This window comes from Argentina silus (genome assembly GCF_951799395.1).
Source record: "Argentina silus genome assembly, chromosome: 20".
Classification (NCBI taxonomy): domain Eukaryota; kingdom Metazoa; phylum Chordata; class Actinopteri; order Argentiniformes; family Argentinidae; genus Argentina; species Argentina silus.
Genome location: NC_139674.1, coordinates 16,263,686 through 16,270,933, shown reverse-complemented (window position 1 = coordinate 16,270,933; position 7,248 = coordinate 16,263,686). Strand labels below are relative to the sequence as shown.

The 7,248-nt window shown below is 54.8% G+C and overlaps 1 protein-coding gene across 1 annotated transcript in view; it reads right to left on the bottom strand.

Annotated features, from left to right (window-relative positions):
- The window catches only part of rab3ip (RAB3A interacting protein (rabin3)), a 20,108-nt gene extending 13,164 nt beyond the window's left edge, over positions 1-6,944 (bottom strand). Inside the window, 1 exon segment of the mRNA XM_083692561.1 lies at positions 6,781-6,944. The gene's annotated coding sequence lies outside the window, so the exon portion shown is untranslated.
- Between the last annotated feature and the right edge of the window lie 304 nt (positions 6,945-7,248).

Genomic DNA, 7,248 nt, shown 5'->3' with positions numbered 1-7,248 from the left:
CCCCTCCCTTCCTCCCCCCCCCCCCTCTCTCAGACCAGTAGTCTAGCAGCCTTGCTGAGTGTCTGTCTCTCCCCCCCTCCCTCCCTCCCCCCCTCTCTCAGACCAGTAGTCTAGCAGCCTTGCTGAGTGTCTGTCTCTCCCCCCCCTCCCTTCCTCCCCCCCCCCCTCTCTCAGACCAGTAGTCTAGCAGCCTTGCTGAGTGTCTGTCTCTCCCCCCCCCTCCCTCCCTCCCTCCCCCCCTCTCTCAGACCAGTAGTCTAGCAGCCTTGCTGAGTGTCTGTCTCTCCCCCCCCCTCCCTCCCTCCCTCCCCCCTCCCTCCCCCCCTCTCTCAGACCAGTAGTCTAGCAGCCTTGCTGAGTGTCTGTCTCTCCCCCCCCTCCCTTCCTCCCCCCCCCCTCTCTCAGACCAGTAGTCTAGCAGCCTTGCTGAGTGTCTGTCTCTCCCCCCCCTCCCTCCCTCCCTCCCCCCCTCTCTCAGACCAGTAGTCTAGCAGCCTTGCTGAGTGTCTCTCCCCCCCCTCCCTTCCTCCCCCCCCCCCTCTCTCAGACCAGTAGTCTAGCAGCCTTGCTGAGTGTCTGTCTCTCCCCCCCCTCCCTCCCTCCCCCCTCCCTCCCCCCCTCTCTCAGACCAGTAGTCTAGCAGCCTTGCTGAGTGTCTGTCTCTCCCTCCCCCCCCTCCCTCCCTCCCTCCCCCCCTCTCTCAGACCAGTAGTCTAGCAGCCTTGCTGAGTGTCTGTCTCTCCCCCCCCTCCCTTCCTCCCCCCCCCCTCTCTCAGACCAGTAGTCTAGCAGCCTTGCTGAGTGTCTGTCTCTCCCCCCCCTCCCTCCCCCCCCCCCCTCTCTCAGACCAGTAGTCTAGCAGCCTTGCTGAGTGTCTGTCTCTCCCCCCCCTCCCTCCCTCCCTCCCCCCTCTCTCAGACCAGTAGTCTAGCAGCCTTGCTGAGTGTCTGTCTCTCCCCCCCCTCCCTCCCTCCCTCCCCCCCTCTCTCAGACCAGTAGTCTAGCAGCCTTGCTGAGTGTCTGTCTCTCCCCCCCTCCCTCCCTCCCTCCCCCCCTCTCTCAGACCAGTAGTCTAGCAGCCTTGCTGAGTGTCTGTCTCTCTCCCCCCCCCCCCTCCCTCCCTCCCTCCCTCCCCCCCTCTCTCAGACCAGTAGTCTAGCAGCCTTGCTGAGTGTCTGTCTCTCCACAGCGACTAGAGGAGAGAGAGGAAGTCACAAGAGTTCTCAGAGAACCATCAATCAACTAACAAACCAAGCCGCCTGCAGAGTCCACACACACACACACACACACACACGCACGCTCACACACACACGCTCACACACACACGCTCACACACACACGCTCACACACACACGCTCACACACACACACACACACACACGCTCACACACACACGCTCACACACACACACACGCTCACACACACACACACACACGCTCACACACACACACACGCTCACACACACGCTCACACACACGCTCACACACACGCTCACACACACGCTCACACACACGCTCACTCACTCACACTCACACAATGTTGCGCCTACATTCCAAAGGTGAGGTGTGTGTTTGACCTCATTGATACTCTGAGGTCGTCAAAGATGACCAGCAGCGTGAAGACGAGCCCTATTGGCTGAGACAGACAGAAGACGAGCCCTATTGGCTGAGACAGACAGAAGACGAGCCCTATTGGCTGAGACAGAGCCCGGTAATGGGAGCAGCTAACAGGACACAGCACCTGTCCGTCAGGGCGGCTGCCATGGTAACAGTGAGCCGGTCATTCCTTACTCGTCAACACAGAGGTATGAAGAGGGCAGTGTGATGTCACGTCAACTCTGTGTGTGTGTGTGTGTGTGTGTGTGTGTTCACGGTTGGCTGGGTTTCTAGAGAGGGTGTTTCTGTGTTCTTACAATAGACTAGAACAGCAGCATACTGCAGGATTACACACACACACCGCTTCAACATCAACACAACTATCTGCCACGCCTGCTATTCTGTTTCACACACACACACACACACACACACACAGGTGATGAGAGCTGTGTGCTCGGTAGGGACAGGGCATCAGTGGAGCAACAACACAGCTACACTACGCTAGGCTACGCTAGGCTACGCTACGCTACACTACACTACGCGAGGCTACTCTAGGCTATGCTAGGCTAGGCTACGTTAGGCTACGTTAGGCTATGCTATGCTACGCTACATGTTGGCCAGCAGACCAGCAGCCACCTGTCATGAGGAGATGTCAGAGCCTGCCAGAGGGAAGGAGGGGAGGACAGCAGGGGAGGGGGGAGGGAGGGAGAGGACAGCAGGGGAGGGGGGAGGGTAGTGTAGCCTCTACTTTACTTTTTATTTTTTTACATTTTAGACATTTATCAGACGCCTTTATCCAAAGCAACTTACAACAAATCCATTTGTCTCAGTAAGTGAATCATCTGAACATCAGTCATCAGAAGATGAGCAAATGCTAGGACCAAGGTTAGGGGGTTAGGGGCCGCTGGCAGTCCCAATGCTAGAAGAAGGAAGAATTACTTTTTTCTGTTAGTCTCTACTGTGTGTGTGTGTGTGTGTGTGTGTGTGTGTGTGTGTGTGTGTAGACTCTAGTGAGTGATTAGCATTAGCCTCAGGATGACGAGGCTGCGGCCATCTGTTCTGTGTTGCCACGGCGATACCTGATCCAGGTGCTGCTACGCTCATCAAATATGGAGGTCCAATGATCTGCAGGGGCTGTAGCCTGCTTCACCACCACCATCACTATCAACACCACCACCATCACTATCAACACCATCATCATCACCACCACCATCATCATCACTATCAACACCACCACCACCACCATCATCACTATCAACACCACCATCATCATCATCATGATCACTATCAACACCACCACCACCACCATCATCACTATCAACACCACCATCATCATCATCATGATCACTATCAACACCACCACCACCACCATCATCATCATCACTATCAACACCACCATCATCATCATCATCACTATCAACACTACCATCATCATCATCATCACTATCAACACCACCACCACCACCATCATCATCATCATCACTATCAACACCACCACCATCATCACTATCAACACCACCATCACCATCATCATCATCACTATCAACACCACCATCACCATCATCATCATCACTATCAACATCATCATCACCATCACATGAGGAAGCATGTGTTGTTTGGTACCTGCCTGTCTGCCTGTCTGCCTGCCTGTCTGCCTGCCTGTCTGTCTGTCTGCCTGCCTGTCTGCCTGCCTGCATGCCTGTCTGATCAAATAGAGGAGAAGAGGCTAGGGGACATATCAGGAGCAGGGGAGGCTGGTCAGGGGAGGCTGGCGGGGGTAGAAATCGGAGGACGGGTTCATTGTAATGCATGGAATGGAATGAGGAAGCACGTGTTGTGTGATACCATTCCTCATTCTATTCCATGCATTACATTGAGCCTGTCCTCCGATTTCTACCCCCGCCAGCCTCCCCTGCCCTGGCTGGGGAACATTAGACAGCCTGCTCTATCCTATGAGCAATGACTTATTGATTACAGTGTGTGGACTACATTATCTTGTGTGTGTGTGTGTGTGTGTGTGTGTTGTAGCCTATAGTGTGTGTGTGTGTGTGTTGTGGCGTATAGTGTGTGTGTGTGGCCTATAGAGTGTGTGTGTGTTGTAGCGTATAGTGTGTGTGTGTGTGTGTGTGTGTGGCCTATAGAGTGTGTGTGTGTTGTAGTGTATAGTGTGTGTGGCCTATAGAGTGTGTGTGTGTTGTAGCGTATAGTGTGTGTGTGTGTGTGTGTTGTGGCGTATAGTGTGTGTGTGTGTGGCCTATAGTGTGCGTGTGTTGTAGCGTATAGTGTGTGTGTGTGGCCTATAGAGTGTGTGTGTGTTGTAGCGTATAGTGTGTGTGTGTGTGGCCTATAGAGTGTGTGTGTGTTGTAGCGTATAGTGTGTGTGTGTGTGTGTGTGTGGCCTATAGAGTGTGTGTGTGTTGTAGCGTATAGTGTGTGTGTGTGTGTGGCCTATAGAGTGTGTGTGTTGTAGCGTATAGTGTGTGTGTGTGGCCTATAGAGTGTGTGTGTGGCCTATAGAGTGTGTGTGTGGCCTATAGAGTGTGTGTGTTGTAGCGTATAGTGTGTGTGTGTGGCCTATAGAGTGTGTGTGTGGCCTATAGAGTGTGTGTGTGGCCTATAGAGTGTGTGTGTGGCCTATAGAGTGTGTGTGTTGTAGCGTATAGTGTGTGTGTGGCCTATAGAGTGTGTGTAAGTGAGAGGGTATTTCTCCAGACGGTAGGTCTTACAGGCGGTCCAAAGCCTTTAATAAGCACCAGATTACCTCAGACATTAATACCTGCACTCAGACCTTTATCTGCCAGCCCTGGGAGACGGACACACACACACACACACACACACACACACACACACACACACACACACACACACACACACACACACACACACACACACACACACACACACACACACACACACACACACACACACACACACACACACACACACACACAGCCTGGGGAGGGAGGACTGACTGACTGACTGACTGTCTGTCTGTCTGTCTGTCAGTCTGTCTGCGGCCCGGATTAACACTTAGCCTGAGGCCCAAGGCCACAACAACAACAACAACAGTTATTGTCTCCTGAAACATGGATGAATCACCCAGCGGCCCAACAGTTGACCCAGCCCTGCTCAGGCAGGGCAGGTTTGGGATTGGTCAGATGTCAGGTGGTTGGAGCCCTGCTCAGGCAGGGCAGGTTTGGGATTGGTCAGATGTCAGGTGGTTGGAGCCCTGCTCAGGCAGGGCAGGTTTGGGATTGGTCAGATGTCAGGTGGTTGGAGCCCTGCTCAGGCAGGGCAGGTTTGGGATTGGTCAGATGTCAGGTGGTTGGAGCCCTGCTCAGGCAGGGCAGGTTTGGGATTGGTCAGATTCCAGGCTGGACTCAGAGCTGATGCTAACAGACATCACCTGATGTCAGAGATTGAGAACTACTTAACCTCACCAACAACGGCTTCCATTGTTGCGTCCTGATGTTGAGCCCAGCAGCAGAATGGAACATCGCTGCTCTGAGACACTTATTATGGTCTGGTTAGCTAGCAACAATGATGCTCACGGCTAACACTGCTAGCATGGCTAACATTACAGAGAGTCCACTATAGAAGCATTGTTCCCCAGAGGACACACTGCTGTATTATTGATGCTGGGTGGTGTGTGTGTGTGTGTGTGTGTGTGTGTATGTGTGTACATGAGTTACTGTGTGTGTGTGTGTGTGTGTGTACGTGAGTTACTGTGTGTGTGTGTGTGTGTACGTCAGTTACTGTGTGTGTGTGTGTACGTGAGTTACTGTGTGTGTGTGTGTGTGTACGTCAGTTACTGTGTGTGTGTGTGTGTGTGTACGTGTGTGTGTACGTGAGTTACTGTGTGTGTGTGTGTGTGTGTGTGTGTACGTGTGTACGTGTGTTACTGTGTGTATGTGTGTTACTGTGTGTGTTACTGAGTGTGTGTACGTCAGTTACTGTGTGTGTGTGTGTGTGTGTGTGTTGGGGGGGTTAATAGAATCGCCCTGAGTGCTGCTGACAGGGTAATGGTGCATCGTGGGTAAAGGGGTTTGACCCAGAGCAGCCAGGATTCTGACAATCCCTCCTTTGTCCTGGTGTGTGTGTGTGTGTGTGTGTGTGTGTGTGTGTGTGTGTGTCCCACTCTGGACCTGTAGTCTGGCCACACCAGCCCATGTCATCACAACACACGCACACGCACACGCGCGCGCACACACACACACACACACACACACACACACACACACACACACACACTGCCTGTCTGTCTGCCTGTCTGTCTGTCTGTCTGTCTGCCTGTCTGTCTGCCTGTCTGCTTGCCTGTCTGCCTGTCTGTTTAAACACCAAGCACCACCCTACAGCAGCAGTCAGTCAGAACAGTCCCTCAGACAACCAGAGAAGTCTATTAATGATATAAATTAATAAATTAATGATTGTTTGATTTAATGATTGTTTCCATGGAGGAGCGTCAGAGCCGCCCGGCCGGGACCAGTCTGGTCTGAGGGGGGGGCCGCCAGAACAGAGACATCCCCTCCTCTATCCCCTCCATCCCCTCCTCCCTCCCCCATCCCCTCCTCCCTACCCCCCCCCCACCCTGACCCATCCAGGACAGCAAATCCACTAGATCAGGGATCCCCTCTGACCCCCCCCCCCCCCAACACACACACACACAGATCCCCATCCCCCCCCCCCCCCCCAGGCCTGGTTCAACCTCACACTGACTGACACACACACAGTGATCATTAGCGGGCACGCAAGCACACACACACGCACGCACACACGCGCGCGCGCCTCTGTCTCATTCTCTAGATATCTTTCTGCGTGTGTCAGTGCATCTCCATATTGTGCGTATGGAAGCAGACGCCAGGTGGCTGGTTGGGTTTCACGGTTGCTGCTGAGTCTGTCATTCTCACGGACAACCGGGACCTCCTCTCCTCTCCTCTCCTCTCCCGGTTAACGACCGACACACACCCAGCAGCACGTCCACCTGCAGCCGCCAACATGTGGGACCGTGCATGCCTGCTAACGCACCGAGAAACTGTTCTGGTTTCATAAACACACCGGACAGCGAAGGCTGCAACAATACCACATCCTACCGATCAACCGGGGAGACGACAGACCCCGAGACACCGGATAGCTCCGGTTTCCACAGCTAGCTAGTCGCTAGCCCCGTCAGCTAGCTGTCAACTCACCCTCCGTCTCACCGGACATCGTACGACGAATGAAAACACTCCGGTAACGCCTAAACCCGGTGTCCCCTCCGGTCCGGCCGGTAACGACGGGCTAGGCTAGTGGATAGACACGGTTAGTGAGTAGAGAGCTGTTCATCCGACCATCCTCCGTCTCACCTGCTGTCGTCTTTTCTTCTCCGGTGGAGGGAGGGAGGGAGGGACGGAGGGAGGGAGGGACGGACGGAGGAGGGACGGAGGAGGGACGGAGGGGGAGGGAGGGGGGAGGGACGGAGGGAGGGGGGAGGAGGAGGAGGGAGGGACGGAGGAGGGACGGAGGGGGAGGGACGGAGGGGGAGGGAGGAGGAGGAGGGAGGGACGGAGGAGGGACGGAGGGGGAGGGAGGGGGGAGGGACGGAGGGAGGGGGGAGGAGGAGGAGGGAGGGACGGAGGAGGGACGGAGGGGGAGGGAGGGGGGAGGGAGGGGGGAGG